Below are 21,549 nucleotides of genomic sequence, written 5' to 3'. Positions count from 1 at the left end.
GCGCACTACGGCGTGGTGTGGCATGGTTCGGCGCAGTGCAGCGCTTGGTGTAGTAAAGCGAAAAAAAAGGAGCGACTCAGACGGGATAGATGCTGATTTAACATGCACATTGCAGTATTAACATATTAACCTGTTCCTATTGATTTTCCTGGTACAAGCTACATAGAGGATTGTTTTAAAATGTTATTTTCTTCCATAATATATGACATCTGTATTAATTCACTTGGAGTAGTGACTTGAACGCAGAGATCTTGTGTTATACATTTTATTTTCTCGTAACAAAGTTTTCAGTAGTTTAACTTGGAATGGAGTTGGGATTAAGTTCATGTGGTCGTGGTTCCTGTTAAAGATGCACGTGTATATCTTTATTGTTGCGGTTGGTATTCGCCAGTTGAAGATTTTTAATATTATAAACAATTTTTTGCCTGACGTCTTTGTAATTCTTTATAATTTTCCTATATAGTTTTGTAACTTCGGCCTGTTTTAATATGTGCACGGTTGCTGAATATTTTTGGAGATATTTTAATATGGCACGATTAGTTTTATTTCCTTGAAGATTAAAACTGTTGTAGTTTGTAAGATCTCATTCCTTTAACTTTGTTGTTTGGCTTGGTTTACTGCCTAGTAATATTCTAAGCAGGTTTCTGAATCGATTTTTTAAAATGGCAAGACACTTGTTAAATGTTAGGAAATATTACACATCTCCCAAATTGCTGTAATTTAACGTTTAGAAAAATTTAAAGTACTATTTAATGTTAAAATTCTGCACTGTAGATATTTCATGTTTCAGCGCACACACATTCTGTGGTAGTACAAGATATGGGGCCTTAGAATTGTGTGCCACGGATAACGGCAACTTATTAATGACTTGAGTCAAAACGAGCTGCTTCAACGTTGAGGTCCTAATATTATTATGTCACAATTAATTTTAAGTGCATATACAGTAATCACATTTATTTAGGTAGTTAAGCACCTGCATATCTCCTTGCATAATTATCTTATTTTCTCCATCCACTGTATTTTCCTAAATTAATGTGGAAAGATATCAAATTATTTAAGAGGGAGGAATTGAATATCTTGCTTTCTGTAACCAAATTGTTGCTTGTTAGCTATTGATACTTGTAAAGTTACAAAAAAAGACACTATATGCTGTTGAGTGATAGTCTGATGTTTTGTTCCTCACCTTCCTCCTATTTCTGCCAATAAACGTCTTGTAAGCAATGGGTTGTACTGTTGTAGATTTCCAAACAATGTCTGTTTATGTCATAGAATTAAGTTGGACTGTCTCAATTCTGTTTTTTACAGTTAACTTACTTTGTTGTATGAAACTTTTTGCATTCTTACTATTTAAACTATTTTTAAATATTGTAAATTTTAAACTTCTGCTGTCAATAACTCAGTTATTTTTCCTTGTTATTTCTTCACAGCCCTTTTGAACATGTATTCATTTCCTATCTAGAAGGCCACACCTTAATGTACAGTTACCACATTTTGAGGAATTTTATTACGTTATAACTACCATCTGCATACAAATATTTTCCTCGGGATATTTTGAATTCAAATATGTGACCACTGACTCTTGACAGTTTCTCTCCTATTACCCTCCCTAACTATGCCATGATCTTTATCAAATCTCTCAACATTTGATGCTCTATGGAGGACAATGCCTGATTCATAAAATAACTTAAATTACAAACCCATGGATATTTCTCACAGACTTCTGACAATATTCCACTCATTTAGTTTTGGATTCAGGTGTCACAGGGGGTCGCAGTTTAAGGATAAGGGGGAAATCTTTTAGGACCGAGATGAGAAAAACATTTTCACACAGAGTGGTGAATCTCTGGAATTCTCTGCCACAGAAGGTAGTTGAGGCCAGTTCATTGGCTATATTTAATGGTTAGATGTGGCCCTTGTGGCTAAAGGGATCAGGGGGTATGGAGAGAAGGCAGGTACAGGATACTGAGTTGGATGATCAGCCATGATCATATTGAATGGCGGTGCAGGCTCGAAGGGCCGAATGGCCTACTCCTACACCTAATTTCTATGTTTCTATGTCATCCTCTGTTCTTGTACTCGAGTCTCTGGAATGGAATCCACAATCTTGACTTCCAACTGATCCATGACTGTTACTTAAATGTGATCAGTGGCATAGAGGGCAAATAGATCAGAATTATTAGTCAAGTCAAGTTTATTCGTCACACATACGAGATGTGCAGTGAAATGAAAAGTGGCAATGCTCGCGGACTTTGTGCAAAAAGACAAACAAACAAACTACAAACATTACTATTACTATGACCATTTACACTAGGAGTGAGCCATAATGCATAATCAACGTAACATGCAACTTAACATGTTGCACATCTTTTCCAAATTTTTGCTTTGTTGTGCTTGCAAGTTTGTTACTAAATTGAGTATTCATATTAATCTTTAACCACATTCAAAAAGTTAACTTTAATATATGGCATTTTGACATATGACTTCTCCAACAAGGTTAGTTGGCGTGGCATTTCATTGTCTGATCTGAAAAAAATCTGTTTGTTTGGATGTCAGCTATTAGAATGTGTTACTTGGAAACTTGAATTCAAAAACTAGTAGCTGCTGTTCGTAACTTGTGTCATGCAGTGTTGAAAAGTTGCTGCAGGAGGCCTTCACCACAAAGCCATCCTTTAGTTGCTGTTCTGAGATGAATACGCTCACATTTTAATTTTCTGGAGGAAGGAACTGCAGATGCTGGTTTAAACTGAAGATAGACACAATAAGCTGGAATAACTCAGTGGGTCAGATAGCATCTCTGGAGAAAAGGAATAGGTGACATTTTGACCCAAAACTTGATGCCTTTAGTTTCCCTCTCAGCTGACTCTTGGTCTGAAGAAGGGTCTCGACCCGAAACGTCTCCATTTCTCCAGAGATGCTGTATAACCCACTGAGTTACTCCAGATTTTTGTGTCATTTTAGTTTCTATTGCTCATTATGCATTTTGAAGGAGTTTTCACTCATTGCCTCTTAATAATGCACAAAACCTATCAGTTGTCCAATGACCAACATGCTAATATCCACTTCTTGAGTAAGGAAGTAATCAATAGCTATCATAATGAGCATGTGATAAGACTGATGGTACAAAATTGGTGACAAGTGATAATCTAATACCAAAGTTAGGCAGATCTGCAGTACTTGCTCATAATCGACTGGATTGTGAGTAATTGACAAAATCTGAAATGTATCTGTCATTTTGGGGTGACTGAAGAAAGGTCCCGACTCAAAATGTTGCCTGTCCATTCCCTGCACAGATGCTGCCTGACCTGCTGAGTTCAACCCTCCACCCCCCCCCCCCCCCAGCCATTTGAGGGTGGTTGTTTCTGCTGATCCACGTCAACAATGTCATTCTTTTATTGCAGAGCCAACCCAGAGTGAGAGGTTTATGGTAAATCCTGAAATTGATAGCAATAAATCTGGCAATTTGTGGCTCTGTAACTGAACATGAAAGTCATTGTTTTGTTCTAAAACACAGTTTGAAAATACCAGAGAAGAGACAAGTCTGGGCAACAGTTCCAATCCTTTTGGACAAAATTGTAGTAAATTTACTGCTATCCAAAACGTAAGAAAAAGCAGTCAAAATGCACAAGGTGATGCACACTGGACACACAAGCTGATCAGTCAATGCATCTTATCCAGTTAACTGTCAGCAGTATATTGTGCATATGTTTTGGCTGATGCCAATTTGCACTAACATTTTCTGGATTTAAGTACGTTTGTTTGATTTGTATAAATATTTCATATTAAGGAAGCAGAGGCTCAAATTATGCGATTCATTTGGTAGGTTATCAAGCCTTAAACATAAAGATGGTGGTAATTGTCCCTAATAATTATCAATGAAGCTTACAGGTTTAAATAATCAGGTATTTTATGTGTTTACTATTCTGAAGTACTTTACTGTTTATATTTGTGAAAATTTCAAACACATTTAGTATAGTGCATATATCATAGTTGTTTGAGTAGACATACACCATTCAGTTCACTTTTCACTGTTTCAATTACAGAACTATTATGACCAAGGCAATTTCTCCCCCTTTCTGCAAAGGCAGATATTAAGTTGTTCGAAGTTCTGAACCACAATGCTTCAATTGGATAGATTTGCTGAAATGACAATATTGGATTACATTTCATGCAGACAATGTCAAACTAAATTTAGCCTTATTCCTGACATTTTGTATCTTTCTGATTCACAAATATTGTTCATTCATTAATGATAGAATGTACGTATTTTATGATGCATGCCAGCAAACTAATATGAAGCACATTTTAAAGTAACTGGTATATTTATAATTGCTTATTTGTGAGAATAATAATTGCTTTATCCTTTAAAACTTTTCTGTTGCTTTGATAAGTGAATGCATACAGGGAAGGAAAGATTTTGAATATGTCATACTTTGCACAATGGATTCTGGTATCTCATTTTTGATTTTGCATAACTTTCAACATCAATGAGGCACAGTTTAAACGAAGAGCCTGCTTAGTGATGTAAAGTATGATATTTTTCAAGTTCTCATGTTGTGCATTTTGTCCTAGCAAAATGTGGCTAAAGGCTAACAATTATGTCAAAATATGTTGCGGAGTTATTTATTATTTATCTGTTTTATAATATGTTATTGAACTGGAGACGAACTTCTCCCGTCTGCGTTCGGTTGCTGGGTGATGTTTGTTACCGTGAGTCAGTGGTGCAATGCAGTAACTAGGGTGGAAACATCACGCATGCGTAGGAGCAGTGGATTGTGTCTATCGTGAACACAGTGGAAGACTTTCCTGGATTCAGATTTCGAGCGGGAGGGTAGAGGGAGCACCATCACAAATGGGAAGCAAGCCGAGTTGAAAACCCCCTGTTCCCGAACAATCACATACAATTCCCGACGTAGCATTTGACATTTATCAGTTTTAAGGAGAATGGATCGACGAAACAAATCTGCGCCAGGGTGAAAGTGCGAGGCAGCAGAGGTACAAGGGCTAAAGTTGTTGATGACATGTTTTTAAAAAAATCCATTCATGGTGCCACGGACACTAAGGACTAGTATTTGAAAGAAAACTACCCGCCCTCGCAATATTCAAATGGGAACGCTAGTAAATAGTAAAACGAAAAAGTTAACGCTGTAGATAGAGAGCCGTTAAAAGGGCAAACAATAGAGACGAGATTTAAAAAAACAGCATTGATATTATATTCTTTTGTGGAATATTTATAAAATATAAAAATTATACAGAAAATGCCCAAAATGAAGAAATTACATTTGCTGAAATTAGAAATAAAAACAGAAAATGCTGGAAATAAAAACAGAAAATGCTGGAAATACTCGGCAGATAAGGCAGCATCTGTGGGAAGCTTACTGTAGCCTGCCACTTTAATTCTCCCTCCCATTCCCATCTGACCTATCTGTCTGTGGCTGCCTGTGTCTTTATGACAAAGTCCAATGAAAACTTGCCACTCATCTTATATCAAGGCACATTGAAGCCTTCTAGATTCAATATTGAATTATACAGCTTCAGGTAACTGACTTTTTGTGTCTATCAGAAAGGGAGGTCAACCATCTGAGAACAAAAAAATAAACTGCAAAAAAAAACAAGCAGCATCTGAGGAGGCAAGGGGGTGGTCGATGTTTTGGGCTGAGACCCTGCATCAAGATTGAGAGTGTCGAGGGATGATAGCCAGTATATAGAAGGGAGGGGGGTAGGGGAGTGAGATAGGCTGATAGGCGATGGGTGGAATTAGATGGAGTGTATGAGGGTATGACGTCTGGACTGACATCTTCAACCTGTCACTTGCCCAAGCAGTTGTCCCCACGTGCCTTAAAACCACCTCCATCGTGCCAGTGCCAAAACACTCCACTGCGGCAAGCCTTAACGACTTCCGCCCAGTTGCACTTACCCCCATCATCACCAAGTGCTTCGAGAGCCTGGTCCTGGCACACCTCAAAGGCTGCCTACCCCCCACACTGGATCCCTTTCAGTTTGCCTACCGCAAGAATAGGAGTACGGAGGATGCCATCTCAACGGCACTTCACTCTGCCCTCTCCCACCTCGACAACAGAGACACTTACGTAAGAATGCTGTTCATCGATTACAGCTCAGCATTCAACACCGTTATACCATCTAAACTGATCACCAAACTCGGTAACCTGGGCATCGACCCCTCCCTCTGCAACTGGATACTGGACTTTCTAACCAACAGACCCCAGTCTGTTAGGTTAGACAAGCACACCTCTTCAACCCTCACCCTGAACGTTCCACAGGGCTGTGTGCTGAGCCCCCTCCTCTACTCCCTCTTCACCTACGACTGCACACCTGTACATGGTACTAACACCATCATCAAGTATGCAGATGATATAACGGTGATTGGCCTCATCAGCAACAACGATGAGTCGGCCTATAGGCAGGAGGTCCAGAGCCTAGCAGCATGGTGCGCTGACAACAACCTGGCCCTTAGCTCCAAGAAGACCAAGGAGCTCATTGTAGACTTCAGGAAGTCTAGGGGCGGCACGCACACCCCCATCCACATCAACGGGACGGAGGTGGAACGTGTTTCCAGCTTCAGGTTCCTGGGGGTCAACATCTCCGATGACCTCTCTTGGACCCACAATACCTTAACTTTGATCAAGAAGGCTCACCAGTGTCTCTTCTTCCTGAGGAGACTGAAGAAGGTCCATCTGTCTCCTCAGATCCTGGTGAACTTCTACCGCTGCACAATCGAGAGCATCCTTACCAACTGTATCACAGTATGGTATGGCAACTGCTCTGTCTCCGACCGGAAAGCACTGCAGAGGGTGGTGAAAATTGCCCAACGCATCACCGGTTCCTCGCTCCCCTCCATTGAGTCTGTCCAAAGCAAGCGTTGTCTGCGGAGGGCGCTCAGCATCGCTAAGGACTGCTCTCACCCCAACCATGGACTGTTTACCCTCCTACCATCCGGGAGGCGCTACAGGTCTCTCCGTTGCCGGACCAGCAGGTCCAGGAACAGCTTCTTCCCTGCAGCTGTCACTCTACTCAACAATGTACCTCGGTGACTGCCAATCACCCCCCCCCCCCCGGACACTCCTCCCACAGGAAAAACATTATGTGTACATGTAAAAAGATTTATTTATTGAAATCATATTCTATGTCGCTCTTCCAGGGAGATGCTAACTGCATTTCGTTGTCTCTGTACTGTACACTGACAATGACAATTAAAGTTGAATGTGAATCTGAATCTAAGAGTATGACGGACGAATGGAACAGTGAAGGAGTGGAGATATTGAGATAGAAGCTTGACTCAGTCCTGTTGGGCATGTCCTGCAGCCCTAGTATAGTGCACACCTTTTAATATGGTAAGCCCTCATTTCATAGCTTTCTGAACAGAGGACCTCATTCTCTCCATTATTCAGGTGAGCTAATTTACAGATATGTCTGAAGAAGGGTTGCGAGCAAAAACATAATTTGGCCATTTCCTTCCAGAGATGCTGCTTGTCCTGCTAAGTTCCTCCAGCGCTTTTTTTTTTTTGTACAAGATTCCATCATCTGCAAAAAATAACATAGTGCTGGAGTAACCTAGTGGGTCAGGCAGAATCTTGTGAGAATGTTTGCGCCTCCCTTGTGACACACACACATACACACACACACACACACACACACACACACACACACACACACACACACACACACACACACTCACACTCTGTCTCTACAGCAATCCTGGCATTGCCCTATCAGAGATATTGTCCTAACCAACTCACCCTGCAACATAAAAAAGCTGCTTGTTTTTTCTCCTGAGTTCTGAAGACTGTGTTTGACCTGAAACATTAGCTTCATTTCTCTTTTCACAAATGCTGCCTGAACAGATGATACCCATTTATGCACAACCTGGTATCTCTTTCTAAAACCCCTCTGCATCCTCCTTGCCCACAATGCCATCTAACTTTATCATCAGAAAATGTTGACACCCATTACAAATATTCTTCCAGAGCCAATGACTCCAACCCCCATTCAGACATCTGTTCAAAACAGAATCAAGCGGTTCATGATCTTTACATCATATTTGCTTCTAATATTGGTTCAGATAACATGTATGTGGCATCATAATGCTGCCTGTTTCCACCTTTAATATTGCATGACCTTGCCCCTGTCTCATTGCTGCTCTCTCTGAATGATCATTTCAATACACTGCATGTTGGTCTCCTTCATCACTATCCTTGAGGTTGTCCAAAACTCAGTACTCTACATCCTGGCAGGTACCAGACCCATTCACTTATCTTCCTTTGGTTTCTAAACTACAACAACACCTTATTTTTTTTTAATACTCTCGCTCTTGTTTTCAAATTTTCCCATGCCCTTATTGCTTTAGATTTCTTTAGTTTCTTTCATGCTTAAAAAAACCTCAAGGATACCACTGCTCTTCGAATTTCTGGTCTCTTGATCATCTCCAAGATTAATTGTCATCCATTGATAGCCACGCTTTCTGCACTTAAACTTTGGAATTTATTTAAATATTTCTGAATCTCTACCTCTTTCTTCAAGAAGTTCCTCAAAGGCCAGCAGTTTGATCAAGCTTTTGGTCAATTACCTTTGCAATTCATGTGCATTTCTGGTCTCTACATTACAGGAAAGATATGGACGTTTTGGGGAAAGGGCACAGAGGAGGTTTACCTGAATGCTGACTGGATTGAAGGGTTTCAACTGCAGGGAGAGTTTGGATAGACTTTGATTGTTTTTTTCTGGAGCATCAGAACTTGAGGGAAGACTTGATAGAAGTATACAAAATTATATAGGGATAAATAGGGTGGATAGTCAGAACCTTTTTTTTCAAGGTGGCAGTGTCCAACACTGGAGGGCATTGCTATAAGGTCGGAGGGGAAAGTTTAATGGAGATGTGTGGGGCAAGTTTTTTTGCACAGAGTAGTGAGGGCTTGGAATGCATTATCAGGGGTGGTGGCAGAGGCAGATATGATAGTGGAGTTTAAGAGGCTTTTAGATAGGCACATGGTGGTGGAATGAATAGAGGGATATGGATCATGTACGGGCAGATGAGATCAGTTTAATGTGGCACAAACATTGTGAGCCAAAGGACCTGTTCTTGTGCTATATTCTGTGTTCTATCAAAAAATGAACTGTCAAGTGCCTTGGGATGTTTTGCCATTATAAAAATTGTTATAAAAATCGTTGTTTCAGAAGTGAGTAGGAGGCTTATTACCCTGGACTTGATACAAGTATATAAAATTATGAGAGATATAGAGGGGTGGACAGACAGTACCTGTCCTGGATGATGTTAATCCCCTAATCAATAACCCAAGAAACAGTGTAGAAAGGAACCTCGAGGCTGGTTTACATCAGAGATAGGGGAAGTTTCGGGTCAAAACTCTTCTTCAGACTCCTTCCAGTCTGAAGAAGGGTTTGGATCTGAAAAGTCACCTATTCCTTTTCTTCAGAGATGCTGCCTGACCCGCTGAATTATTCCAGCATTTTGTGTCTATCCCACGAAACTGGTTATTTCCTGATGAGAATGTTTGCAGTGCATAAATTAGTTGCAAAAGTTATTTGACTTCAAGAACATTTCATTGACTGTGAGGTTCTTTGGAATGTCCTGAGCTTATGACAGGATCTATATAATTGTACGTCTTCCTTTTGTTCTCCACGTTACTTTAAATTCTCACCATAGAATTACTTGCTGTAATGCTCTTGCCATGCCCAGAATTCTGAGCTCATATTCTTAACAACATCCACAAAATCATTAATGTGAATAAGCATATTTTCTCATATGTAATTGTATGATAACACACATAAACTGAACCACACCTAAATGGAAGATGTTTACCTGCTGTGGACTGTGACTTCAGCATTCTTTTGCCCTGATTTTTGTCCTTGACAAACAACTACAAAAGTAGCTGACAGTAATTGGCACAAACGTAACATTTTACTTCAGTGTCTCTTTATCTTTTTTTGTGCATATTTATCTGTACATTCTTCCAAGTGTTTCACCACAGAGAATGCAGCCAGAGGTATTTGAATGAATACAATGTAAACCAGATGCATGAAATTAAATGGACTTAAGAAGCGCTGACAGCTTTCTGTATTTTTCATGTTTTTTTTCTTTCACCCCCTAAGAATAGAATAGAATAGAATAGAATAGTTTCTTTATTGTCATTGTAACATGAACCATGTACAACGAAATTGTAAAATGTCAGCCAGTCAGTGCACCATTCAAACATTTCTAAAAGCTAACGATACATACAAGGTAAAATATTTAAAAAAAGATAAACAACTAAAATAAATATCATAAAAATAGCACGCATAAACACCCAGCCCTACATCCTTCTGTCGATTTCACAGTCTCTTAGTATGTATCGCCCCTGCGTTCCTTGGCGGCTACATTTAGTGCCTTTATAGCAGTGGGGTAAAAACTGTTTTTAAGTCTGTTTGTCCTTGTCCTTGTAGATCTGTACCATCTGCCTGACGGTAACAGTTCAAACAGGGAGTGTCCGGGGTGGGAAATGTCCTTTATAATACTCTGGGATTTTTTGATGCAGCGGGAACTGTGTAAGTCCTCCAAGGTAAGGAGAGGGCAGCCGACAATCCTCTGGGCGTTGTCAATGGCCCTCTGGAGCGCTTTCCTCTGAGCCGCTGTGCAGCTGGTGTACCATACGCATACACAGTATGTTAGGATGCTCTCAATGGAGCACCGATAAAAGGACAGCAGCAGTCTCTGAGTGATGTTATTCTTCCTGAGCACCCTCAGGAAGTGCAGTCTCTGCTGGACCTTTTTCAGCAGCGCAGAGGTGTTCACGCTCCACGTCAGGTCCTCCTCAATATGGATTCCCAGGAAGCGGAAATCCGCCACCCTCTCCACACAGTCCCCTCTGATAATTAATGGTACCATGTCCGTTTTATTCTTTCTGAAGTCTATTATTATTTCCTTTGTCTTTAAGGTGTTGAGGAGCAGGTTATTTTCTCCACACCACACTGTCAGCTGCTTCACCTCATCCCGGTAGGCGTACTCGTCCCCCCCAGAGATGAGTCCCACCACCGTAGTGTCATCCGCAAATTTGACAATGGTGTTGCTGTGGTGGGCGGGGGTGCAGTCATGTGTGTAGATGGTGTAGAGCAGGGGGCTCAGCACGCAGCCCTGTGGAGAGCCGGTACTGAGGCTGAGGGCCGTGGATGTGTGATGGCCCACTCTGACTCTCTGGCTGCGACCCGACAGGAAGCTATTTATCCACATGCAGGTGGAGTGTGGAAGTCCCAAGTCCCCCAGTTTGTCCACCAGTTTGTGGGGAAGGATGGTATTAAAGGCAGAGCTGTAGTCCACAAAGAGCATCCGCACGTAGCTCCCCCGCTGCTCCAGGTGGGACAGTGCAGCATGGAGAGCTGTGGCTACAGCGTCCTCTGTAGATCTATTCGCTCTGTACGCAAACTGGTGGGGGTCAAAGCTTCGGGGCAGGAGTGATGTGATGTGTTAATGTATGATTAAAGATGATTCCATGTGTGGTGCAATGGTTAAGTTACTGAACTAGCAGCCAGAGACCTGGACCACTGTTCCAAAGACATAATCTTAAATCCCATCATGGCAATTGGGACATTTATATTCAACTAATTAAATAAATTTGGAATCATAAAGTAAGCTAGTCTCAGCAATGATAACCATGGAATTAATGGACTATAATTAAAAAACAATCTGCTAACATTCTTCTGATTACGCTGACCTATATGTGACTCAAGACCAGTGTGTTTGATTCTTAAATGCCTTCTCAATGTTGCAATTAAAAATGAACAATAAATTGCCAATAACACACGCACAAGAACACATTGAAAAATATGTTTCTGTCAAATCTCTTAAGTAGGAAATATTGGACCAAGTTAACACCATGGTTGGATGATCAGAGAGGATGCCTGAGACTGACAGAAGATAGCTTGTGAGCAGCACTGGATAATTAATTAACATGCTAATTGAATGTGCATTATGATATTCCTCTAATTGAAAATTATCATTGCTAATTTATGCTTAACAGAATAAGCTTTATTAAAATAGGTTCTGCAAGAAGATTACAACAAAGCATTTTTTAAATTCTGGATACATTTCGAGAGAATCATATTATCATTGAAATATTTGATTTAAAAAAAGGCTTCCTTGCTAGACTGAATAAGATTAGGTTTAGGTTTATTACTGTTGTCACATGTACTGAGGGACTGAAATTTGTTGTTGTCAATGCTATCCAATCAGATCAAATAATACAATACAATACAATCAAGAGGAATAAAGTGTTCAGAATATAGTTCTCAGCATTGTAGGCACCAGTCACATAGACAAAATCCAATGTCCACAATGGGGTAGAGGTAGATTGGACAGTAGATCTTATGGAAGGACCATTCAGAAGCCTGATAACAGAGGACAAGAAGCTGTTGCTGAGTCTGGAGGTGCATGCTTTCAAGCTTCTGTCCCTTCTGCCAAACGGGAATGGGGAGAAGAGTGAATGATCAGGATGGGACAAGACATTGATTATGTTGGCTGCTTTTCCAAGGCATTATGAGGTGTATTTGGAGTCAATGGAGAGTCTTGCCTGTGTGATGGATCCATAACTCTACAATTTTTTGCAGTCCGGGCAGAGCTGTTCCCAAACCAAGCCGCAACGTACCCCAACAGTATTGTTTCTACGATGCATCTGTAGAAGTTTGTAAGAGTCATTGGAGACATGCCAAATTTTGTGGCATCAAGAAGTAGAGGTGTTGGTGTGCCTTCTTGGCTGGTGCTCCAATGTGGTTGGTGCACACAGATCGTTGGTAATATTAACAGCAAGGAACATAACTCTCAACCATTTCCACTTCGGCACCATTGATGCTGATTGGGGCCTGTACTCTACCATGTTTCCTGAAGTTGATAATTAGCTCCTTTGCTTTGCTCCCATTGCGAAAGAGGTTGTTGCCTTGACACCATGTTATTAAGTTATTTACTTCCTGTATTCTGTCTTGTCATTGCTCATAATCCAACTACCACAGTGGTGTCATCTGTAAACTTGTAGGTAGTTAAAGCCAAATTTGGCCACACAGTCGTGAGTGTATGGAACCATAAACACCTCACCGCTGCTAATTCCCCTTTCAACCAATATCTTTTGGATAAAGAGCATTAGCAATAGAAACAGAAGTAGACCATTCAACCTCTTGTGTACTATCTACAAGAATGTGGCTGATCCTTATCTTGTGCCACTTCTCTCCATAAATCACAATATGTTTAAAAAAAAATACACCAATTTATTTTCTTGCATTTACTCAGTGGTTGAGCCTCCACAATTCATTTGGGTCGAGAATTTCAATGATTTAATACTCGCTGGGTGAAGAAATATCTTCTCATCTCATTATCAAAATCAGGGATCAGAATTCAGAACAGTGACAAGGCAATGAATTCTGAGAAAACAGCTCCAGAACAGGGAAACATAAATCTAACAAATAGTTTAATGCTGTGACAACTTCATATGTTTAAATAAAATTATTTCGCATTGTTATAAACTCAAGGGATAGAAACATAGAAATTAGGTGCAGGAGTAGGCCATTCGGCCCTTCGAGCCTGCACCGCCATTCATAAATATTATAAATCTAATCTGTTAAACCTGGATTCCATGTGGCCTCTAATCTTTTGAGGCAGTCAAAGGCCTAAATTATGTCCACATCAATGGCCACTACTACATTATCCTCATTCATTTACTTTTTTATCTCTTCAAAATTTTCAGTCAGATTGTTCTGATATGGTCTACCTATGATAAAGCCATATCTCAGATGAGATCTGTCCTTTCCAAATGATCATTCATTCTGTCCCTCAGATTTATTTCCTATAACTTCACTATCACTGAGATTAAGCTGAAAGGTCTGAAATTACCAGGTGATGTACTCTCAGAAATAAAAGAGCACTTACACACTCCATGCGTTAATAGGAAAAACATTTGCCTCCAGGTTAGTCTTTTTTGTGTTCAAGTGCCACTCCAGAAACCTGAACACACAACTTGACAATTCTATAGCATTGAGGGATCTCTCGGGGAGGTGGGGCATAAAAAGTCCTGGCATTGTCTGATGCAGAGCAAGGATATTGTTAAAAATACCTTGATCAATATTTATTCCAAAATCAAAATTACTAAAGCAGAGTAATCAATGGGAGGGCATCCTGATAGCTAATTAAATAGGTGTCAACTGTGTTGCCAATTGATATGATTGCAATGTTTCAAGTATTTCTGTAATCTCATCACTGTGTCACTAAATATTACGTCAAATGTCATCTATAAGTGAACTTCTAACCTCTCAACCTGCACAATGAAATACATCAACCTCATTCACCTACCAACAATTTCCATCAGTCAGGACTTGGCATGATATTGTGGATACAAGGAACTGAAGATGCTGGTTTACAAAAGAAAGACACAAAATTCTGGAGTGGCTCAGCGGTTCGGGCAGCATCTCTGGAGATCTTATTGAGTCCACATGCAAGATTAGAAGTTGTTCCAGAGCTGAACACACTTCTCGGCATCTGCACAATAGTGTCTGTCTTGTGCTTGGTGGTGGAAAGATTGGTGAAAACAGGGCCTCGACGTGAACACTCTTTCCTTGACACCCATCTCTGGAGATTGGGGATAGGCAGTGTTTTGGGTAGGGACTCCTTTTCAGACAGATTGTGGGGGGGGGGGGGGGAGAAAGTTGGAAGAGAGAAGAGGGAGGACAAAGCCTGACAAGTAATATGCTTATACAGGTGTTTGTGTGTGTGTGAGGGAGGGGGAGAAGAGTTGATAGGGAGATGGTGGACAAAGGCCAGAGAAGGAAATACAGAAGGTGTGAGACAAAAAGATTGAAGTGTTGTGAATTGCATAGAAACATAGAAAAATAGGTGCAGGAGTAGGCCATTCGGCCCTTCGAGTCAGCTGATCATCTAAAATCAGTACCTCGTTCCTGCTTTTTCCCTATATCCCTTGATTCCTTTAGCCCGAAGAGCTAAATCTAACTCTTGTAAAGCAAGAGGAAAGAATAGCAGATGAAGGAGAGGGGGAGGGGAGAAATAGATATGGGTCCAGGTGGGACACAGGGGAGACTGTGGGGAGGGGGAGGGGGTATGTTGGGAGGAAGAAGGGAGACGGGGAAGGTTTAGTATACCCTAAAATTGAAGAATTCAGTGTTCATACTTGGGTTGTAAGCTGCCCAAGCAGAATATGAAGTTTTTTCCCTTCAGTTTGCATGTGGCCTCACTCTGGAAAGGTCCATATAGGAATGGGAAAAGGAGTTAAATTGGTGTATGGAGAAACAGCCGCCGATTCTACACTTGGCCTTACTGATGTACAGGAAGCCACATCAGAAACCGGGGTACGAGGGGAGAGCTGAGGAAAGAGGAATAGGGACAGGTGTTACAGCTCTAGCTGTTGCAGGGGTAAATACCTGGGGGAAGGGTTATTTGGGCTGGGAGGTTATTTGGGCTGGGAATGAACCAAGGAGTTGTGGACGGAGCTGTCTCTGCGGAAAGGGGTGGGGATGGGAAGATGTGACGTGGTGGAATCACATTGGAGGTGATGGAAATGTCGGAGGATGATGTGTTGGATAGGGTGACGGATGGGGTGAAAAGTGAAGACCAGAGGAACTCTATATTCCGTCTATGCTGACGGGAGTGAGAGCAAAACTATGGGATACAGATGAGATGTGGGTGAGGGGGCCATCTTGGCATAAAATATGTTTCAACACATTTTTCTCACACTTCTCCCATCTCCAAGTCTCACACATTTTTATAGCTTGTCACCCTTCCAGCTATTCAGCATTGACATCCATGTTAGGCAAAAACAGTATGTGATACTCACTGACACATTTTCCTTGGTCTAGAGGTGTATAAAATCATGAGGGGAATAGATATGGTTAATGCACAAGGTAATTTCCTCAGGTGAAGGAAATCATGATCTAGAGGGCAAGGGGGGAGGAGGGGGGGTGGAGGAGGAGAGGGGGGGGGGGTAGGAGGGGGGGGGGGGGGAAGGAGGAGAGAGGAGGGGGAGAGAGGGAGGGAAGGGGAGAGAGAGGTGGGGGGAGAGGGCGGAGGGGAGAGGAGGGGGGTAGAGGGAGAGGGGGGAATGGGGGGGGTAGAGGAGGGGGGGAGAGGAGAGAAGCCAGAGAGGGTGGGGCAGGGGGGAGAGGAGCAGGAGGGGAGGGGAGGGGAGAGGAGGGGGAGAAGAACCCGATCTGAGACTGACCCGACCAGACACGGACCCGAGAGCTCTAGTACAGGGCCCGACTTGTTCGATCTTCACTCGCAGCGCGTGGAATACAGGCAGTCTTCAGCTATGATCTTTCATTCTTCAGTTGATGGCCAACTTTTGAATAACGGGGAGGTAGGGAGGGGTGGGGGGGTGATGTCACTCGCAGCGCGAGCAAGAACGGCAGGCAGGCAGATCCATTGTGACGTCATCAGCCAAAGCCAGCTGTTTTTTTTCAACGTTTCTTCAGATTTGTGAACATTTTGATTAATAACTCGAGAAATAATGCATTAATTTTTCAGATACGATGATTTCGGAATCGCTACCGGAATATGTAAAAATGTTACTGTTTGCGCGTCGTTTTTTTGAGAAGATGTGATCACACACGCACACACACACAGTTTTATAATTATAGAGATGTGCTTACACCTCAGTTTATAAATATGTAATAAAGTATGCTTTTAAAAAAAAACTTTTTGATGGTAGGCTCCTTTGGAATTGTTGGTAAGACTCGTGTTCACAGAGGAAAACAGGAACAGAAATTCCATACCATTTGCCTTGCTCAGTGATCATCAAGTTGCCTGATTTATCTTTAAGCAATCATTAGGCTCCATTAATATCACTTGCAAGAATCAAAAATTTCAGTATGAAAGTATCAAAGCTTCACACTGGCCTTTTTTAACCATTCTCAACTGTACCAATTTATGAACTTTAAATTATCCTTGCTAATTTTTGTAGCCTTTCCCCACTTTTATGCATTTTAATCTTATCTCATGAGTTTTCCGACTTGTCTGGTAACATATCTGATTGTGGTCAAGTTTTCTTGTCATAGAAAAAAATTCTTGATCTATTGGAAAACATTCTGAAACCTTGCAATCATTAAATATCCATTGTCTCCAATGTTCCTGCAGTTAAATCTGTATTCCAATAGTGTTTGAAGCAACTTCAGTTCAATAAATTATCAAATAAAATTGCTAAATTATATAATATTTTTTTATTTATTCAAGGGATGTTGCATTTAATTCCCAACCCTAAATGCCCTTGAGAAAATGGTGGTGTACTGCTGCAATTCTTGACGTGCTTAATCCTTGCATTCTCAATGCAATTAGGAGGGGGTTTATAGGATTTTAACACAATGCCTGTGAAGGAACGGTGATATATTTCTAAGCCTGGATGGTGTATGACGGAGGGCAATTTCCAGGTAGTTGTGATTCCATGCTTTTGTTGCCCTGCGCTTGTAACTGACAGAGGTTGTATGCTTTTGGAAGGTGATGTCCAAAGAGTTTTGGTGAGTTACTGCAGTGCAAACTGTTGCAACCATGATCTTTAATCACAATTCACAATGAAAAGAAAAATGGAGCCAGAGATTCAGAATAGGAAACAAAGCTATATTTAGAAAATGTAAACAATTGCAAGGTTGACCTGTATTTTTAAATTAATTTCAGTGTGAGATGTGTGCATGTTATTAGTAATTTTCTGTGCTCTCGAATGTTGATATCCATTGAAATGAATCAGCATTAATAAATTATGCAGCATATGCGTTTTTTGCGATCGTTTGTACAGAACAAGAGATATTTTGGTATTGCACACTATTTAAAGCAGAGTTTTTAATAGTTTCCAGAAAATGATCAATCCTGCAGAATTATAATCAATAATGATACAAAACTGAATAAAAAGGCATTATATAGTAAGTTTGTGCTTTGCCAAAATAATAGCATTAAAACTCATAAATTTTATGTATTGAAAAATGGCTATAGGAAGCAAACACTAAAAGAGCATTGAAGCACTTTGATGCCATCTTAAGTGGCCTGGGATAGCGTGTGGTCAATTGCTTAGGTGGGCGTGCGGAGAAGATCCATATTCTCTCAGGAGTCAGAAAGCTTTCCAGTGAACAATAGTCACCAGTGGGTATTTTCTTTCAGATTAAGTGTATTTTACTGTCATATACTCCAGGGTGTACTGAAACTCCTTGTTTGCGTGAAGCACATGGAGAAAATAATATACAGGACAATGATAGATACAGGTTTGTAGATTAATTGACTTCTGTAAATTGTACCTAGTGTGTAGGATAGAACTAGTGTACGGGTGATCGCTGGTCGGCATGGACCCGGTGGGCCGAATGGCCTGTTTCCACGCTGTATCTCTAAACTAAACTAAACTAAACAGTGCAAAACTGCCCAGCAATCTGAAGTAGTGCACAAAATCACCAAAGTACAATAACAGAATAGCTGAATGAGGTAGAATTAAGTAAAAGTATGTAGCAGCACCTCCAGGAAGGGAGTGTGAAAGGGGTGATTGGTTCAGAAGTCTGATAACAGTGGGGTAAATGCAGTTTTTAAGCCTGGACATCCAGTCTTTCAAACTCATGTATCTTCTCCCGAAAGGGGAATGGCCAGGGTGGAAGGCATCCAGCCTTCCTGATGCAACATGCTATGAAGATGCTGGATGGAAGGAAGTGACAAGCCCGTGATGGACTGGGCTGTGTTTATCATCTCTGCATCTCTGCAGGTTCAGGTGGTGAACGGCAGCTGTCACTCGGGAAAATAGTTCCCATGCTTTAGAAAAATCTATATTTTTGGTCCACATATCTGTGGCCTATAGATTGTATTGATCATTCATGCAGAACCATGCATTCACAGCACACAAGGCATAACTTGAAAGGAACCTGCCTGATTAAGCCTCAGCTGTTGATCTTCCTCAAGTTAAAATCTTATCTTGTACCCACAAACTAACCAATCTGTTGCAAAATACATTTCAGTCATGAGGCCAACTTTTGCCACCAACCCAATTGCGAGATCTTTTTCCTTCACCAGACAAAGGAACAACTACCCTTCACTATTCCAGCCCAATCCTTCATATCCTGCCAGGCAGCCTATTAATTTCCAAATTGAATCATGAGACAGACTGTTGTGCCAGGCTTTTTAAAAGTAAAAAAAATAAACTATAATTGTAAATTGTCATATTATCAAAAACTGGATTTAGAATATTATTTTTGTATATATCACAGGTGCTCTTTGTATTTTGCTTGGCGAGGCCAAGTGTAGACTAGGCGACCGTTTCGCCGAACACTTGTGCTCTATCAGCCAATGCCTGCTGGACATGAGTAGTTGCCCAAAGAATCCCAGTCTTCATCAGATTCATTCTTATAAACCTCCTCTCGATGACTCCAACGCCAGCACATCCCTCATCAGATTTGGGGCCCAGAACTGCTCACTTTATGTGGTCACTGCTCACCAAATACGGTCTGACCAGTGTCTTATAAAGCCTCAGCATTACATCCTTGCTTTTTATAGTCTAGTCTTCTCAAAATGAATGCTAACATTGCATTTGCCTTCCTTACTACCAATTCAACCTGCAAATTAACTTTTGGGAATCCTGCACCAGCGTTCCAAAATCCCTTTGTAACATTCTTTCGTCTGGCTTCACAAGTCATACCTCTTCTATCCTTATCTCACACTTTTCATCTCTTCATCTCTGGTCTTTGTCCAACCATCTATCTACCTTTCAAAACCTCCCCTCAAGTGTATCCACCTATTACTTGCCAGACTTTGTCCCACCCTCACCTCTCTACCAGCTTTCTCGTCCCCAACCAAAATCTGTCTCAAGAAAGGTCTCAAGGTGAAAAGCCTCCTATCTAAATTCTCCAGCTATGTTGCCTGACCTGCTGAGTTACCCCAGCAATTTGTGTCTTTTTTTGCTCTTTGTCTTTATTCCTTTGTTAGGGTGGTGAAAACTGGAACGTAAAAGTGCCTGTAAATGAAATGGCATGATCTGTGATGTTCTTCACTAAAATTAAATGCTTTAAGACATTAGCTGAACATTTTTTATATTTTCTTTGTACTGGTTTTAGTTATGCCAATCAGAAACTGAGGTGATGTCCAAATAACGTTTCAAGCCAAAATAAATCAAGTGGCTGCTAAGATTAGTTACCTTGGGCTAATATTATTTGTTGAACTGAGCTCTGCGGAATAAATTGATGAAGCTTCTGTACTGTAACTAATAATAAAAAATAGTTCTAACAGCCAGTTAGTGCTGCAAAACCATTGGAAAGTTAACAGTGCCATCTAGTTGCTATAAGTGAAACTACAAAACGTGTTAAATAATCTGTTCTGCAAAGTTTTCTCAGTCACATGGGCACAACGACTCTTTTATACTAGTATCATTATGGCCAAAGCCTACAGTTCTTGAAGGGCTAGTTTTGGAAAATGACCTATAACATTTATTAAAGCACAATGCCTCAGATATTTCCAGAGATAAAGCTTGACAAATTAAAATTCACCATTTTTGATGCAATGTGGTTTTTGGTCCATATTGGTTCAATCACACAAAATAGTGAAAATGGCCAAAAACATATTTAACAAATTGTTGGAGTGATTTGTGAAGGAAAGATCTTGCCTGACAAACCTGTTGGAATTTTCTGAGGAAGTAAATAGCAGGATAGACAAAGGAGAGTCAGTGGATGGTACACAAAAATGCTGGAGAAACTCAGCGGGTGCAGCAGCATCTATAGAAAAAAAATAAAAAATCCTGGGAGCAGATGCGGCGTAGGCGGAGGAATTGGGAGTAGGGGATGGAGTCCTTACAGGTGGTAGGGTGGGAAGACGTGTAGTCCAGATAGCCATGTGAGTCAGTGGGTTTGTAGTGTATGACGGTCAGAAGTCTATCCCCTGCGATGGAGATGGTGAGGTCAAGGAATGGTAGGGAAGTGTCGGAAATGGTCCAGGTGTATTTGAGTGCCGGATGGAAGTTGGTGGTGAAGTGGATGAAGTCAGTCAGTTGTGTGTGGGTGCAGGAGGTGGTGGATGTTGTTTACCTAGATTTTCACAAAGCAATTGATAAGGTGCTGACGTGAGGCTGCTAAAGAAGATGAGAGCCCATGGTATATGAGGGAAGATACTAGCATGGAAAGCAAGTTGGCTGGATAGCAGAAGGCAGAGAGTGGCAATAAAGGAATGGTTGGCTGCCAGTGACTAGCAGTATTCCGCAGGGGTTGGTACTGGGGCCACAACTCTTCACATTGTCTATCAATGATTTGTATGAGGGGATTGAAGGCTCTGTGGCCAAGTTTGCCTATGGTACGATGATAGGTGGAGGGGCAGGTAGTGTAGAGAAAGCAGGGACTCTGCAGAAGGACTTGGACAGGTTGGGGAAAGTGGGCAGAGAAGTGGCAGATGGAATATAGCATAGCAAAGTGTGGAGTCATGCATTTTGGTAGTAAGAATGAAAGCGTAGACTATTTGCTAAATGGGCAGAGAATTCAGAAATCGGAGGTGCAATGGGACTTGGGAGTGCTGGTGCAGGATTCCCAAAAAGTTTATTTGCAAGTCGAATC

At 41.1% G+C, this 21,549-nt stretch overlaps 1 long non-coding RNA gene across 1 annotated transcript; it reads right to left on the bottom strand.

Annotated features, from left to right (window-relative positions):
* Positions 1 to 7,802: 7,802 nt before the first annotated feature.
* LOC116976026 lies at positions 7,803 to 21,271 on the bottom strand. Its single transcript, XR_004412850.1, has 3 exons — positions 21,215 to 21,271; positions 14,573 to 14,577; positions 7,803 to 7,812 (listed from the first exon to the last, which is right to left on the bottom strand). It is a non-coding gene; the product is annotated as an uncharacterized LOC116976026 (long non-coding RNA).
* Between the last annotated feature and the right edge of the window lie 278 nt (positions 21,272 to 21,549).

The sequence above is a fragment of the Amblyraja radiata genome, chromosome 8 (assembly GCF_010909765.2).
Source record: "Amblyraja radiata isolate CabotCenter1 chromosome 8, sAmbRad1.1.pri, whole genome shotgun sequence".
In the NCBI taxonomy this organism is placed as follows: Eukaryota; Metazoa; Chordata; class Chondrichthyes; order Rajiformes; family Rajidae; genus Amblyraja; species Amblyraja radiata.
The sequence above is the reverse complement of the archived record's forward strand: the minus strand, read 5'-3'. Positions and strand labels throughout refer to the sequence as shown.